Genomic DNA, 17847 nt, shown 5'->3' on the forward strand with positions numbered 1-17847 from the left:
TTTTTTTTTCTATAAATATCAATAAAGTTTTATCTATTGGGTCAAAAAGTATAAAAAATTAATACAGGGCTCCTGATACATTGTTACAATAGCAGTTGAAAAATATTACAAATGCATATAGGCACAATTTTTATAAGCATTTGAAGTTAAAAATTTATAAAATGTTCAACTTTTATATCTAAGGATTGAAAATTTAAAACAAGATTCCACGTAAATATTTAATTCTGTTACCAAAAATTCTAAGAAATACATAAGCACAGTTTATTTTTATAGTAATTTTAAGTTCAAATTTAGACGAAATTACATATTATAAAACCTAGTATAACTATTTTAGTTATTTTGTTGTGATAGTATAATATTATTCGTGGGTACTTGAAACTTCTAAAGTATTCTGACGCGTTATAAGTACCTAATGGATATTGTGATATGATTAATTTGGAATTTATTATAGATACCTATTATTGGTCAATTTTTTTTTTTAATACCATAGATAAGTATATAATATGTCTTATACCTAGACTGACATACCGTCTCCGCTCAGAATCGTTTTTCTTATACAGTGATATTATATTATTGAATTCAAATTTAATACAATCCATTATACAGTGACTCACTTGTAACCTACTGTACAGCAGAGCGACATCCACTTACCCACCTTTTTATTATTTTGTGTTATTATGAACAATAACAAATGGCAATTATTACTAAACTTCATTATATAATTAATTAAAATCTTAAATTTTAATTTAAGTATTTTAAATTTGATAAAATATATTTACCTAGGTACCTACTTTATTATGTGATTATAGTGTTATACATCTAATACAGTAAATTCTGAGTCAATTTACGTCATGATATCTCAATGTTAGTCCCCGTCAATAACTTTTTTTAATTGAGATTTTAAAGCAATATTACTAGATATATTTAGTGTATACTGTATAGTAGATATATTTATACAACTAATGTATACTAAATTTAAGTTATCTTAGACAAGATCCTTAAAACCTTAGGTGTATAGACGTATAGTACATATTTTATGTAATATGTATACCTATGTCATATAGTAAATTTATATATAAATATATTATATGAAAATGGTACATGCAACAATAATAATTTAATTTACTGGTTAATCGATTAATTTATTATATGTTGAAACACTACAAAGCAGCTAGGAATTCAGCCCCATTAACCGTATAGAATAATAGTTATTCATTTTAAATGCATATACACAAAATCATAATCAATCAATTTGATAGTAAATATTTTATAGTATTTTAGTTGTTTCTTGAAAATAGTTTTAAAAATGTTAAATGTATAATGTATATATTAATAATGTGTTAATAAACAGTAATACGATATCAATATATGAAAAATAATTATAAAAATCTTAATTCGTGCTTTATTACATTCTGCAGAGATCTACAATAAGCATTTAAAACTTTACATAAGTAATTCTTATAGCTTTAGCAATTAGCGTAACTTGGGTGTTCCCGACGTGTTTATTGTGGCCAACTTGCAAGGAGAAGAACGCGAAAATCCCCCTTGGGTCATGTTTTAACAGCAGTTTATATACCATTCTTTATAAATCCCATGGACAAATTCTACCCAATGTGGTGGTGCAACTTTTGGCCGTTAGTAATCGTTTGGGGGATGTTTTTTCCTAGGGGCAAACAAACGCCATTTGTCACGTCGACAAAACGACGAAACCGTTTGAAGTTAGGAAGCATTTTTTTCCTCTACTTCGGGATCTAAAACAACATGACGAAAACTAAACGGTTTTTTGTTTTGTTTAGTTGTTTTGTTTTAAAAACTACTTCAAGTACAAAATATCTAAGCAAAATAACATTTTTACTTTTACATTAAGCTTCGTAAAATTATCATACAACATTTGTATATAATGTGGTTAAAACTAAAGAAATTACTTAATATTTTATTAGTTGTATAATAATTGTTTTAAAAATAATAAGTAATTATTATTAATTGTTAATAATTGTGTAATATTAAAAGTAAGTTTATTGTTGATTAGTGAATTTATAAAATTAATAATATATTTACATATATTTATATTTACCTACATAATCAAATTATATAAATTATTAATCTAAATATTATATTCAAGTATCATTTACAAGTTGTTAAGTTATTTACACTAGATACAGGGATGCATACAATAATTTATTAACTATTATAAACTATAAATATAAGTACATATCTTTGTACTTTATAAAAAATTCTATCACTTTGAACTTTATATTTGGCAACGGTTCCACAATAAATCTATTCAATTAAACTATAAAATTATCCGATTTCCGCGTGAACACTCGTTCGAGAATCGGTTTCATTTGACGGTCGGTTGAGTTCGAGCAATGTTATAATCCTTTAGGCGCATTGTACAAATTAAATTTTACCCCTTGGGGCATCCCTTTTTTATATACAAAATGTTATATGCAAGTCCACCAGCTTAACCGGACCGGAAAACTTCATCAGGATCCTACCTATAATAACACACATGCATGATGCATATAAATATATTTATGTGTGTAATATATTATATACAATTTATTTTATATACACATAAACATGCGCGCACACACTCATATAATATGAGTGAGCTACAAAAGCACTGACCACGTTGTAAGAGAAATTTCTCTATATTATTTTCTTGTGAAATGCCCTAGAGAACTACCCTCGCCCAACCTTTTTCAAACTATATCAAGACTAACCGTAAAATGAGCATGAGCATTATTTTTGTCCGACATTATATGAACGGCTTATGGTATGTGGTAGAGTAAGGGAATGTAGAAGGGAGAATAGGATTCCTAGCCAGATTTATAAAGCTCATGGATATATATACAGAGTATCCTCGGCTCGTAATTCGACATCGTGTACGTGACATCGGTGATTTAGATCCAACTTGACTTGGACAATGGTTAGCGCTGATAATAAAAAAATGATGTACACCAGACGGAACTCGGCAGAGTGTATCCCCAAATAATATCTTGTACTTTATTTTATTGTGAAATAATCAGAAGACACACGACTGTGAATAAATATAGTTTGAAATAGTTATTAAAAAAACTGTTTGAATAAAAATTATGTATTTAATTGTATACCTAAGATAATTAAAATGTACCTACCTAATAGCCGTATTGGTATATGTTAAAAATTAAATCGTATTAATTTATATTTAAAGGTAATACGAAATATAACCTTTGGTAATTGTCCAATATACATAACAAACAAATCAATATTTTATGTTCAACATATTTCATAGTTAAACATAATATTACAATAACCTAATAAAATAGATTATATGGAAACCTGACCTAATCAAATCTACGCCTTATAGGTGTAAAAACAGTAAGAATTTAAATTAACCTTAAAATTTAACTTCAATTAAGATTAAGTTTTACAATAGTGTTTATTTTATTATTATTTATATAGTAGTAGGAATGTAGGATATGCTTCAAAAATTGCATTTTACCTCAATACTTAGTATTATATTGATTTAAAATCAAATCTAGTATTTGGTCAGTAGGTTAAACAGGTAATTTTGTATTTCAAATTCTTTGTAATTATCTCCCTATTCATAATGAAAACTAAAAAAATATATATTGAAATCTTTACAACTCACTAGTTCTTAATAAATACCTTTTTTTTTTTTATTATTATTCATAAGTCATAACATACTACCTTAGTGGGGAATGACATGTTCAGGAATCATTTATTGATTATAATATGAAACTATATATAAATATAATAAGTTTTAAAGGGAAGAATTGGGAAAAAAATTGTTTCAGTAAAATATATAATTCAAGATTAACCATTCAAAAAAATGTTTGAATGTTTGATTTTTAGGTATTATTTTTTTTTACTTAACTTAAGATTTTTAAATATTCCTGTAATTATACCTATTATTAGTACCTAAACCGAGACGATACGATACGAGCGTCTAGTAAACTTTTTCTGTAGTTTCTTACATTTAATATTTGACGTCGAAGGATAATACTAAAAACAAAATCCCTGCTAAACTCGTTGAAGGACACTGTTCCATTGAAAAAATTTTCTTTTTATATAATATAAAGCCAAAAATCGTTAGCACGATTGTTTGTACACCTTCATTGGTGGCAAAATTGAGCCTCAGGACTTCCATTCTTAGCACAAACATCTACAGAAAAACGATGGACGCGCAATTGAAAAAAAAAGACCTAAGGGTGAAAAACACACATACACGCCAAACATATAGCGAAATCGTTTTTATTGCATGCCCGTATTAACCTCATCTCATATAATTCCCGATGCCAGCAATCTTTATTAGAGTGTCATATAAAATACGGAGTGAGGATAAGAAGATAGTGGAGTTGGAGAGAGGGTGATAGACAAAAGAAAACCGACTTTAAATGCCCCCGAGGAAGCTTTTACACCACCAACACGAATGCACCACGTCGCATCTGACTGTATTACGGTGCCAGTGACGCGTCTCCTACAAGCCGACATTTTCGTTGTGTTATTATTTACCGTTGCCCCGCCAAACATCGTGAGTCGTGGACCGTGACAAAGTCTGTGCACAAGGGTAAAGATATTTTAATAAACAACTTTCACTGCGTAGTGAACACTCTTCAACCCTCTCTAAATTAACTTTTATAAATAAATTTAAAAAACTAATTAACCTTGTTATATTAGTAGTAGTTATCTAATATGTCTCGTATATTTTTTAATTACTTACATGAATAAATAAATAAGAACATAATACTATGGCAAATATGTTACAAACATAAATATAATGCAAGGTTAGGTAAAGTACTTAGTTACCTACTTTCGATAAGAATATTATAGAAATTATATAAATATAATACATATATAGGTATTATATAACATAAGTAGTAGTGAACATATTACATGATAATTTACTTAGGCGATTTTCCAATTTCAATAAACAATTATAAGTAACACAAGTAGAAAAATTAGTATCAACGTTATTTTTTAACACTTGTTAAAGCTAAATAATATGCATATATAAAGTTTGATCAATAAACTTTTAATTAATATACTACCTACCTACACTGTATAACTACTTGAGTAATAGCAGTTTTATTATGTTACCACCAGTAGGTTCACAATTTAACTGTGGGTATTTCATAGAATCATATTTAATATTAGTTACGGTTTTATTATAATGTATTAGTTAGTTATTATTTATTCGTGAATTAAATACAAATATCCATGTATAAGAAGTAGGAACATAAAATGGAAAACTTACTCATATATTCCTAGTTAGTATAAATATCTTTATTGTGATGTATTATGGTTAAACCAACTAAATTCAAATTATTTTATCTATAATCTAAAAAATAACATCAGGTGTACTAAAGTTTAAAGCTGAAGGATTTTTATTTAAAAAAATGTATAGCCAAATTAACAGAATTATAGGTATAGTATAAACGTATTATAAAAACCAAAAAATGTAATTATACCAATATAATAAGTAATAGGTTACTCTTTTTAACTTATAAAAAAAAGTTCATGATAATTTAAATACATCTACAGTAAAATTAAATTACCTATAGTTATATTTAGAATGGCCCAAAACTATTAACGAAATTATTTGGTAAAATAGATTTTAAAATACCATACAATGGCATTGGTGAAAAAATATTTATTTTTTTTTCACTATTTGTAAAAATCATAACTTTCTCTCTAATTAATAGATATATTATAGTTATTGGATATCAAATAAATTATCAAAATGGTATTTTAAATTGAATTATAATATAAAAAACGTAAGTCATAAAAAAGTTTTATTTCTTATATAAATGTATAAAACAAAGCAAAAAGTATATTTTTCCGAAATTCCATAATGTATTTTAGTAAACATTAAAAAAGTTATGTTTTTTTAGATACCTATAATCAATGATAATATGTATTAACAAATTAAAATAGTTTGTATAAGTATTTTACTATTATCTGAAAATGTTTTACTAATTTTGTAGCCAACTATAAAAGATAAAATAAGGTATTTAAAATAAAACTTTGACTTCTAAAATTAACTTTAAATCAATGAACTATAAACATTTTTCTTTTAATAAATAATCAAACAAAATTTAAAACATTATAATAAAAATAAGTTTAGTGTGCATGCATTTATTTTTATGTTTTACTACATAAGGTTACGTGTCATTTGGACTGTTAGGATGACATTTACAAGGGGACAGAGAATGTCCTACATAAAAAACATTATAATCATAATGATGTTAGATACTAAAATATAATAGGTTGTTTCCCAGGTTATAATATTATTAAAACCAAAAAACAGCACAGCATTAATTATCCGTGTTTATTGATTAATATTGCATAAGAAGTTAGACACGTTTATGGACCGTTAGATGTTAAACTCCATAGTTATCACACTTAATTTAATTAAACCTTCGTGTAATATATTTAATACATATACACAAGTATAAAATTTAATTTTACAGTTTATAGTTACATAAAATGGCCCTAGATAATGTTTCCATAACACGAAAAAAAATTATTATAACAACCAAACAACAATTACAATTATTGAGGCAGCAGTGAATTATATATGAAAAACTCATCTTTTCTAACAATGACTATATTCAACTACGTAATACTATATTTAAAATATTAAAATTAATTGAACAATTTCATATAATACAATGATTAATTAACATTTTTTTTTTATCAATAACACCTTTTATAACTTATTAAATGTATTATTTTAAATATCTTCTTTTGTTGTATTATACATTTTAACTACTCGTCTATATTTTAGACTACAAGAGTTTAAGTATTAAATAGAAGTTGAACAATTAGAAAAATTCTAACGAATGTATACATTCTAATGTATGTATCGAGTAATTTCATTTATTTTTTTTATCGTTTAATATTTATCTTCAATAAATATTAGCAAGACCAATTAATATTCCATCGTTTTCTTTGCATAAGTTTTAAAAACAATATAAAAAATATATCACTGAAAGAAAATGAAAACGGTTATAAATAATATAAACTTGAGATCGGGTGAAAGTTTTCAACTCATCTTTTTATCAAACTGTTATTTTTCCTTGGGATACAGCTATAATAACTGTAATTTATCTACAGACTTGTAAACAAATATTTTGTTTAATTTTGACAGCTAATTAAACATTGACTTTAAAAAGTAAAAACAAATAATTGAAATGAAGATTGACAAGAATAATTCATTAACTTTATAAATTGTAATACATTTATTTTACCAATTTAAAACCAAATTTAAACAAAGATAATATCATTTAATAATTTGAATTAAAATACCATAATAAAGTAATAATTATTATATTATAAATAGAACAAAGAAATTACTTAAGCTGTCGAATTTTCAGATTCCAATGATGTTCTTTTACAGTTTACGACGAGAACGTACTATTTCAAACAAATAAAACCTACTTACTAACCAAATATTAATTTTTACACAATTTAATTTTGACTTGATTAAAACAATATTGTTAGATAATGACAACCTTAATTTTTAATTCAATGGATATGAAATAATTTGAAGCCCAACATTTATTTTGTTGGGAGTTTGCATAGGTGGAAATCCATTCAAATTTTAGGGCTTACATAAAATAAATGTGAGTAGGGGGCTTCTAAAATATGAGAGGGCTTGACGGACTTTTGAGGGGCTAAGTCCGGCGCATAAGTAATGTTAGGACTATAGACACTTTTTATCAAAATCGAAATTGTACATATACAAATTATTTAAAATCATCAAGTTTTTTTTTAATTATATGTTTGCCATTATATAATTTTTATAATATTATATAATATATTTGTCTTACCTATATTAATGTTATAAGGTAGCTTTCAAGTCTATACTACCAGTGTAGACAGATTAGTGAAACAACTGCTCAGAATCTAAAACGGAATATTCTGTGTTATTAGATTCTCATTTCTCAATATATTTTACTCCATGGATCTATAATGAAAAAATTCTAAATCGTTTTTATGAATTTTTCAAGAGAGTAATTTTAAGGTTTGAGTTTAAATATTTTACTCCTTGTATACAGTTATTTAATTCTTGGAGTTCTCGAGCATAAAGCAATTTGTATAGTTAAATTCACAAAACTTATTTATTATTTTTATTATTGTTAGCTCAATCCTTTTCAGAATAATGTTTTTTCGTTGCTGCCAACCTGTTAACCTGCTAAAACGAAAGAATGTAATAATTATGAAACATTGAAATCGGTATCTTGATCGTACAATTCTGTTGAAATGTATTAATTTATAGATTTTATTATTTTAAACTAATATAATTAAGTTGAAAGGGAAGTCGCTCCATGCTGTATCCGTGATATAAATAAAACTATAATAATTATAGTTTTATTGATACAATTATTGTGTACTATAATGTTATCATATATCATGAAAATATTGTACCTACTATTGATAGTGATAAATTGAATTACAACCATTTCATACAAACCTAACCTAACGTAGGTATATATTGTGAATAATTTCGTTCTAATAACCGAGCGTTTTAAATTTGATTTAATCATGCTTATAATTGAATTTTTGACGATTTAGAACATTTAATTAAACGTCTATAAGTTGGTTATAACTTAAAACATCAATAAGAATCTATTGGGTTTTCTAGATAATAGTCTTACCTTAAAGTTACACAATAGGACAGTTAACTCCAATATTAAAGCTAACAAAACATAATTGGTTCTTCTGAAGGCAAGTTGTTTATGTTGCGTGTAAGTCAGCAAGAGAAAACAAAGAGTTCGCCGACATCCTCTTAAGTAAATAAAATAATTTAGTTCTACAATTTGCTCAGAAAAGATTGCATAAAATGCAGTTAATAGATAATTTAAAATATAAAGTTTATTCTTCCAACAGTATCAAAAACTAATAAATTGTATTGTACAGTTTTATAGTGATTACTAACATTGATTATGATATAGTATTCATAAATCATAATCAATGCTATTAGCTAACACTAATATTCGTTCATAGAACTAATAACACATAATACACATTATTGTTTTCTAGCAATTATCTGCAGGGGTTTTAATACATTTTTTTCAGTCATTGCTTGATTTTTAATCCTTCTATTTGAAAAATATATACTGTTGATCATACATTAATGTGCGAGAAACAATGGTGTACACACGTTGAACACCCAGTACCCACCTCCTCCCATTGGTATTTTTTTTTCAATATACGTAATTACGTAAAAATGTATAATACAAATCAATATAATTTTAAATAATTTTGTAGTTTTTTTATAATATATTCATAAAAAATACAAAAATTAATATTAATAAGATAAACGAATTGTAGTGTTACTGTCACCGTCGATTTTTGATAAAAAAATTATCGTGAGAAGACCGTCACCACTTAATTTATTATTAGATATCGGATATTTGAAATTATATTCCATTATATAAGCAACGCATTTTATTGTAGATATTGCTGATAACTGATTACAAACTAGTGAAAATATTAGGAAATTTTTTCAAACACAAACATGAGTGTCAACAATCGAAGTAATATGTTAATTTATAAATCTGTGTATGATCCGATATATATATTATAATATGCCTATAATATGGCTATCGGCTCTCGGCTATCGGGTAGGCAAAAAAAAAGCCTACAAAAAACCCCAGAAAAAAAACTATCGAAAAAAACCCAATAAATAAACACACCCTGAAAATAAAAATCCATGCGAGCGCCATGCAATTATTATACTATTTTATATTTTTAAAATATTTCATTGATTATAAGTCAGAAAACTAAAAAAGTATAAAACATTAATAGTAGGTACATATAGATAACGTCATAATACATTTTTTACTTGCAATTATATTTTTCAAACTTATATTTGTTACATTTATACCAAAAAATATATATATATATATATTTTAATTTTAATTTATTCGGTGAGTGTTTTAACCGTGGGCTTTTATTCCTTGGTGAATTTTTTTCCGCGATTTGGCTATTACTATAGGTATCTGTATTTGTCAATTATCAAGCTAAACTATGTATTGATATATAATGTATATATGTATATAATTTTTAATGCAAGCCCCCCCCCCCCATTGAAAATAGCTGTATACGCCACTGGCCACCAACCTAAATATTCATATTCTGAAGTAGAATATTTTAATATTGCCAAATGATATATAGTTCTAATAATAATATGAAAGTAGATACATTTTATAAGAATGTAGGTAATATTATTTATTAACACTTGGTTTAAAGAATTTTGTGGGATTAAAGCTTTAAATATGATAGAATCTTAGTAGACTAAAATATTTTTTAAAAATCTGACAAATATGCAGACATTCATTAATTAAATTAATTTAGAATTTATAGCTTATAATATAGGCATATTCCGTTATATATACTACAAACAATAAATATTTTAATAAATGTAAAATATTATTGTGTTTGAATAAGAAAATCAGATAATTAATAAAGAAACAATGTTGTTATGTGCCCATTGCCCCATTGACCAAATCTTTAGGTTAGAATGGAATAAATTTAAAAGTATAATTAAATTAATAAATTATAGGAATAAAATGCTTTTTAGTAGGTAGAGTAGATTACGAAACAAAGAGCGAGTTGTCACACATACCTTTAAATCACCCGCATAAGAGAATTGGTTTTGGATTCGTAATGCGCCTGAATGCACCGCACAACCATAGTATTATAGTGTTGTGTAAATACACTCAAAAACGAACGGGAACATATGCGTCTTGAAGGCTTACAAGAGGGATTACACCTTGTGTGTTTTTAGTAATGATTTTACACTTTGAGCTTTTTAGAGTTTGAGAAGGATAGTGATGAAAATTGAAAGGAAATAATATTGTTAAAACAAGACGTGACCGTGAACGCAAATAAGGGCTTGACCCAAGATATCGAGACTGAGCAAGCCACCCAGCCAGGAATGAATAGTTATGAAGGAGGTAAAGGCTGCTTATAGTCCACTTATCGATGAAGGAAAGGTATTTATTGTTGCAAGAGTGCACGCCATAGATAACTATAAATTCATAATAATAACCCTTTTAAATAATCGTAACAAATACCCCAGAAGATTTTATCTATTAGCATAAAGATAAATCAGATGAGCTTACAATGTATTTTGGTATAATAATTAATAGTTAATAATTATTATATTTAGAATAAAATAAATAGTTATTTTATAAATTAAGTCTGTACCTAGATAATTGTATTATTATTATTTGTACCCATTATGTATTAATGTATTACCTTTAAGTATTACCTAATGAAGAACATATAATATCATTATATACAGGTATTTAAATCAGTTATAATACTATAATAGTAAAAAATAATCCCAATATATTATATTACCTAACTCGGATTATTTAAACGTCCAACAATATAAAATTATATAATACAATATTATTGTATGTATTTTTATATCTATTTACTTACTTACTTTTTCAATTAATTATTCGACATAGTTAAATCTACATAAAAACAATACATTTTAGTTTATTGTTTGGATTAGACCATACAATTTAATACAAATTTAAAAATAAACGAAACAATATTAAATTAACGTCAAAATTATATTATTTTATTGGTAATTTTTTTTTTATGTTTATTTTACATAACACGTGTGTATACATTTTATTCATGTTTGTATTTAGTTTACGATACTATTTAAATAAATAACACAAGGAAATTAACAATATATAAATAAAAATTTATTTATACGTGTTTGTCATAAATCATAAATTAATAATTATTATAGATTTTGAGCTGCTGTTTTTACAATAACACTTTTATCAAATTTTACTTCAATTTATTGATATAATTAAAAGGTAATTCTTTGATTTTTCTTAATTAGAAATGTTTTATACCCATAAAGAAAACTACCGACATCTGGATAAACTTATAAAAATCACAAAAAGCACATTTCTAATTTTTAATCGAGATTCGTTTGATTCGGATTTTGAATCCAATGATTTATTATTATTATTTATTACTTTTAAATTTATATTGAGAAAAATACTAATAAGTACAGTACTAATTACAACCCACTACCACTGAGGTAAGTGTAACGAGATGATTGTCAGAACGTCCAACACCCGATATCTCATTAATGCTTTAAAATTATATTAATCAAAATATCATTTTTACATTTTATTTAAAACAAATGTATTCTTTATAATATACTTTTATATTGGGTATCACTTTTAACCTACTATTATAATTAAAAACTAGTTTTTGTATAATACACTACATAACAGTATAATAAAGAATAGTAGGTATACTGTATATTATATTATTACTATTTATTCCAACAAAAATCATTTTCATATTCTGATATTCCAAGTATAGGTTCCTACTTTTTAACAATACAAATATTTTATTATTTTATTATTTCAAATTAGTACATTTTCTTAACACATTTATTTTAAATACAAATTTCTGATTTAATATAAATTATAATGCAAAAGACGACAAAAATCTATTCACTGAAGCAAAACGAAAATAATGTTAAGCTTAAGTGACCTGTACTAGAGTTACCAAATGTATTTTCCTATATAGCTCTTATAGTCTTATGTCTAAAAGGTTTTGGTAGTAAAAAACCCTCCTTTTATCTACACTTTCGCCAAAATGGAGAGCCCGTAGAAATCTCTACCACCGTAAATCCACTTGTCCACCGTTCCAGCATAATTGACGGTAACTTAGTAAAGTAATCTACTTTATCTGATCATAAAACGTTTCAATATGATTTAAATAAGTTTTACTTATGCATAAAGTATATTATCTAATAATTATATTGAAACTATTTCCAGTTTTTAAATTGTTAATGTAACTTCTTCGGTTGGTAGATACCTATTAATATTTCATAATTTATATCTGAATATTGATATTTAATACAATACAGTTATTTGAGGCATTTGTCAGTAAAATTAAATTATATTTAACATCAAAGAAATCCATTAAAAAAACGTAGTTTAATTTAGTTTAGCTGTAATCAAATTTTAATTATAGGTACCTACCAAATTACATTATTTTTCGTTTTTATGTTTAACTATCTACCTACATATTAATTTACAAATAACAATACATTTATGTATTTTATTTTATATCTATTAAATATTCCAATTTACAAGCATATACTTAATTCTTGTTGACAAATATTACTCTATTATAATATAAAAATAATAAATTTTGGTCATTAGCAATCTAGATAAAAAACAAAGATAGCCGAAAAATATTTTTGTAGAAAAATTGTGATTGTCTGTAAGTTTTATTAGACTTTAAAGGATTTAAGAGAAAAGCAGAAAAGAATATAACATAGAGAAGATTTTAAAAATTGAATAAGACTGTGGATTCCCTAATTAAAGTCGGTAATAGTATAATAATAACTATTGATTACCACATAACCACTTTTCTTAAAAAATAGACCAATCCTAATTTATTATTATAACTATAAACTAAATACAATTGACTTATAATTGATTTTGGTTTGGGGCCGTTGCTCAGTTGTATTTGCATGGTACATTGGTCCGTATGTTATATATTTTTAAGAGTAGGTTAAGTACTAGGGTACCTACTATTTTAAAATTATAACACCACTGAGATGACTTAAAATGTAACTATTTAACTTATAGAATAGTATCTATAAATTATAATTTTAGTCTACTTATAAAGTATAATTTACGAATATTAAATAAGCAATAAAATCTTTTAATTTGGTAATTCTAAACATAACATATGCATGGGCTCTGGTAGGTACATTTAACAATATTATTAAAGTCACCGGGTACTTTATATTACATAGTATTACTCGTATATAGGTATAGTGTTACTCATGTATGCTAAGTTATTTACTATATTAATATATTATACTAATATAATATAGAATGCAGTGATCCAGGTAAGTTTACTCGTGATGGTAAGAGAGGAGAGGGAGGGGTTAAAAAGTTAAAAGCAAAATACACGTGAGGAAATATTTATTTTAATTTACAACAGTGATTTGATTATTCTTGGCTTTTTATCCACTTCATTTATCATAATTTTATTATTATCTTCTACATTGAGTTCTACATTTATCGGGATGTGTTTATGTGCATCCAGGTATCGCAAATTCATTCAAATGGAAAAAACATTATTATTTTTCCGATTTCCAAATTGGTAGAATAATACATTTAAAAAAAAATTCTATGGTAGGAAAACTATTCCTATCCTCTGACCTCTACCAAAGTACGTTTTTATCATGTAGTATCATGTTGCCTTGGTATATTTAATTATTTTTATGGTAAAGTGACTGATTGGTTTCCTTAAACCGAGCAAATATTTCTGCAGGATGAGAACAATGTCAATATATCAAGGTATAACGTATATAGTAAGTACTTTGATTAGCATAGAATAACATCACATAAATTGAACACGTACAAAATATGTACAGGATAAATATATAATAGTGTTTAACAATAAACAGATAATTTATTTAAAGACAATTTCAACAAATTTCTTTGAATTTACTATATAATATGTAAATGGTAATCACTGTTGGGATAATCATAATTATACTGAACCAATTCTTCTTTAATTATATTTAAAAAATGTTAGTAAAAATAATAAAATCTTTATTGATACCTACATTTGTTGCATTTAAATCCTAGACATTTTTAATAAATAAAGTATATACAAAATATAAAATAAGGGAAATTTAAAAGTATGGTGACACTTTTATTTATTTATTTAAATTTTTTTGTGCCTTTATACATAATTAATATATTACACATTTACAATATTTAAATTATAATTTAACAATAAGCGAAGGTGATGGATTTTATATACTTACATAAGTTTTAAATAATATGTACAAGCTGAATATTTGTGTTGCGTAAATTGAATTGAACGACCTGCCCCCCCCCCCCCCCATAAGATATCTTTGTTCTGAATTCGTCCCTGATTCATATATTATGATTTTTGCTGGGTTAAAACATATTTGAATGTCTGCTTAAAAAACAAAAATAAAGAATTTAACTATTTTAACGCGACTGTATAAACTTATAGTATAGGTTTAGAACAGATAATATTACTAATTATATAATAGATGTATTACGTGGTGTTACTACCGATATGATCATTTACTATCGTTAAGTTGTTTTTTCGTTTGTGTAACCTACCTTGTTTGAATTTTAATAAATAAATTTAAGTTTTCGACCAGTGGGTGTACGGGAAAAAAAGAAACTTCATGAGAACAATCTTATCGCGCAAAGTCGAGAAACTGGCACGTCTTGCCAATATTTCCCTTAAAACTTTTCGCGTGTCCTTTTGTGCTGTTGGATTCGTTCCAAAATAGACACACAGACAGACACACATGCACACACACTCACACACTTTATACGATGTTGGCATTTTATAATACGTCATATAACATAACTGAACCGTTGTGTTCCTTTTTATTTTACTATAATAAAATGTAAAAAATAAGAAACGAGTAATGTGTCATGTTGAGTAAAAGAAAGCAGTGACATCGTCATATATTGGCCACCACGGCGATGCCGACCACCCTGTGAAAAAGTTCATTTTCACTCGTAAACTATATATTTATGTACTTCACAGCCCGCGGTTCGATCATTATAATTTATTATAATTAATATAAGTTAAATCATAAGTCACAATCATATCGACCAAAGTATATAGTTTACACCCATACCGCCTAACAGATTTTTTTAATGAATGTATTTATTTTTTTTTACTCACGTGGATTTACAACCGTTGTCTCTGCTGTTGACGCACCAGCGCACACGCACAAATTCGATTACCGGTTATTTAAACGAATCACGAACGGAACGTTTACAGGATCGGGTCGCGGAAAAGGCCATAGAAACAAAATTTTTTCTATAAAATGTTGTTGGTGGGAAAAAAATAATAAAACACGAAATGAAATACGAATATCGCAGACGAACGCACCGCAGCTATCGGACGACGTAGCGCGTGACACACGGAACTGTCGCGGTGGCGGCCAAATACCGAACAACGTGGTCAGGGAGTGTGGAGGGCGCGTGCGCTGCCTCATCATCCCTCTGTGAGCGATTAGCACATGCATACCCGTGCCGCCATCTGTGCCGGACACCAAGTTCAAAACTTTTACTTTAACGATATGTTAACTTAGTGCTTTTTTTAATGATAATCTTTCATAGGAGTCTGACTATAGTTCAATGAAAAATTCATCTATAAAGAAAAAATATACTATCATGGTTTTATTCTTTTGATACGTTCAGTAATGTCCCGTTTACAAAATGAAAATAAGAAGGCACAGAAACGTCACCCGTGTCTTATTCAGTTCGATCAACAGTCGGTGTCGTCCAATCTTGAAGAAAATATTTGACGAGAAATGTAGTGAATAGCGATTGATATATTCTAACCTAATAACGTCCTTCAGGCTTCAGCCGTGCAGAAAAGAGTTTATTGATACCCTATATTATGGTCGGTGCCCACTGTGGCAGTATAGCACGCATCCCAACTATTACGTTTAGCGTTTACACTACACCTTTTAAAATATATATTTAAGCATTAGTATAAATTATAATTATGTGTAGGTCTATATTTGTATAGGTATATGAAAAATGTGGACCTTTGAATGCAATAGTTATAGTAATATAAGTGAGCAGTGGGTCCAAAAAAACTTCTGTTGCAACAACATTTCATTTAGATTTATGCGCCACTGACCCTAGTTATATGTTTTCCACTACTTTTAATTGTGTACCTACCGAGTTGTTTTTACCAAAGAAATTTACAAAATTATCAGTACCTACAGTTAAAAACCCCTAATGGCCGACATACTGCACTTGTAAGTTGTACACCTGCAGTACTTAATTTTCTTTGATATTTTTTTTTTTTTGTTTAATTCATAAATCATTTTTAATATGGAAATGGTTCAAAACTTCAGAGTGATATACTCATCTTACAATATTATATACATGATACCACAAAAGATGATGTGCCTACATCTACATGTCTACATATTATATAGGTAGGTATGCTACAAGTTTGAAATCATAAATATTATAACTACTACTGTTAAGTACTGTTGTATGTACTGACAGACATAAAATTCGTAAGTACCCTAAATTCCAAGTTCATTTTTTTATTAAAATATTGTAATACCAACTTCAGTATAGTATAAGAAAGTTAACTAAAAATACTTAGTTTAGCATAAGTTTTAAATGTTTAATATTTATAAATATTTGTAATATATTACCAACAAATGAGTGTTTTAGAGAAAAACGTTTGTATATTCATACTATTTAACTGTATTCTTTGAGTCCAATCTGAAGCCGGTTAATTCATAGTCGTTGAGGCTTATAAGTATAAGCAGTGAAGGTATAATAGTCCTATCGACTCTTTGTTACCTATTATCAAATATAGATAGGAGTACCTATATTACAAAAAGATGAATGTACGGAAATATTATCTAATATTTTTTTTTCGATTTACCTGTTTCAAACCGAAGTGTATTGATAAGATGTATCAATACACCTTGTTTCAAGTCACTGAGATAGATAAGTATATCTTATCTATCTCAGTGTTTCAAGTATAAATAGTATAGAGTTTATAGTATGGTCTTGTTTATAGTATAGTATAGATTAGTATAGAGCACTTTATGATTTCAAGATGAATTAATTTTGATACCTAACAAATAATGTAGTTGTTATTTTTTATACCAAGAACAATCGGGGTAGTCGCTTACTAGTTACTATAGGTATCATTGGTTACGAGTGTACGCCTCGTTATTGAATAATCACTGCTGTAATTTATATGTTAAATTAGGTTTCAGTGATA

General features: G+C 26.6%; 1 protein-coding gene across 1 annotated transcript in view; it reads right to left on the reverse strand.

The window, feature by feature from the left end:
* LOC100573169 (discoidin domain-containing receptor 2) overlaps positions 1 to 16026 on the reverse strand; it is a 266486-nt gene extending 250460 nt beyond the window's left edge. The window contains exon 1 of the mRNA XM_029491328.1: positions 15766 to 16026. The gene's annotated coding sequence lies outside the window, so the exon portion shown is untranslated. The remainder of the gene's footprint in view (positions 1 to 15765) is intronic.
* Between the last annotated feature and the right edge of the window lie 1821 nt (positions 16027 to 17847).

Source organism: Acyrthosiphon pisum, chromosome A3 (assembly GCF_005508785.2).
Source record: "Acyrthosiphon pisum isolate AL4f chromosome A3, pea_aphid_22Mar2018_4r6ur, whole genome shotgun sequence".
NCBI lineage: Eukaryota > Metazoa > Arthropoda > Insecta > Hemiptera > Aphididae > Acyrthosiphon > Acyrthosiphon pisum.